This window comes from Fonticula alba (genome assembly GCF_000388065.1).
Source record: "Fonticula alba strain ATCC 38817 unplaced genomic scaffold supercont2.7, whole genome shotgun sequence".
Classification (NCBI taxonomy): domain Eukaryota; order Rotosphaerida; family Fonticulaceae; genus Fonticula; species Fonticula alba.
In genome coordinates, this window is record NW_009242977.1 from 48,341 (window position 1) to 49,631 (window position 1,291).

General features: G+C 65.8%; 1 protein-coding gene across 1 annotated transcript in view; it reads left to right on the plus strand.

Moving 5' to 3' along the window:
• Positions 1-1,291, plus strand: part of H696_04203 (hypothetical protein) — a gene marked incomplete at both ends in the record, with an annotated part of 5,745 nt that overhangs the window by 2,269 nt on the left and 2,185 nt on the right. The gene's annotated exons all lie outside the window — the stretch shown is intronic.

The window sequence follows — 1,291 nt, forward strand, 5'->3', positions numbered from 1 at the left end:
ACGTGTGCGTGTATATATTTGCATGGGGGTGTTTGCCCCTGTATGTACCTGTCGTCGGGGTGTGGGTGTGCCATGTATGCCCATGCAGCCACAGCGCCACACACACACACACACACGCACACGTGCACGTACATGCCCGCACATCCATATGCATAGATATGGGCAGTTGTGCGCACGCGCCGTGGTCTTTCCCCCTCTCCCTTGTGCGGGAGATATCCATCGCCAGGAGTGTGCTCTCTCTCTCTCTCTCTCTCTCTCTCCCTCTCTCTCTCCCTCCTCGCCCCCCCTCTCTCCATGTTTTTCCTGCCTCCCAGCTCCCCTCCGCTACATCCTTCCCCATCATGTACTTTGTTGTGTCCTTGCCCTCGCCTGTCCCTTCCTTCGCGCGCGTGGGCGGCTGTGCGCGCGCGCGCCCCGTCCGCGCCCCTCCCCCCCCTCAAAGAATAGACTGTCATCGAAAATGCCCCACACGCGTCCCTCTGCGCCCTTCGGCGTGTGCCGAGGGCAAGGGGCAAGTCCTTGGGCACCGGTTGGAGGAGGGGTGTGCGAGTGCACTTCGTGCTGGCAGCCCACAGGGGAGTCGGCATGCGCGACTTCCGGCTGGCCGTGGGGGCCACCCAGTGCCTGGCGCCCGGCACACCGGTTCCCATGCCTCAGCCCCGCCCGGCGGTTGGGAGAACTTTCGGCCCTTCTCCCTCCATTGTTGTTGGTTCTCCGCGGGGGTGCGCGCGCGCGCGCGCGTGTGTGTGTGTGTGCGTGTGTGTGCGTGTGTGTGCGTGTGTGTGCGTGTGTGTGCGTGTGTGCATGCGTCCGTGAGCACGTACTTGTCCCACATCCGCCCGGTCAGAAGGCCCCCCCCCCCCCCCCGGCATGGGCTCAATGTCTCTCCCTCGGCCGCAAGGCCGTCCCGCCCCTCGGAGACGCGCAGCCTGCCTGCTCCTTTCTCCGTGCCTCCTCGCTGCGGGACGCGTGCACACACGCGCCGCCTCCTGCCGGAGGGCGTCCGAGACCCGGGTGAAAAGGCGCCACGACTCGCGTAACATCGGCCCATGTGGCATGTGATACACGCGGAAGCGCTTGTAACAGCATTCCCTAGCTATCGGCCTGCCTGCCACGTTTGCCAGTTGCTGATGGGCGCGCAAGCGAGGGCCGTCCGGCCTTCCGGTGTGCCACCCCGGGGACCCATTAGCCTTTATTTCGCGGCCGGCGCGCCGAAGCGGCCGGGCACCAGCAAGGGCGGCTCGCCGGCGGGCTGGTCTTTTTTGTTGTTGTTTTTCCCCCCCCCCCCCCC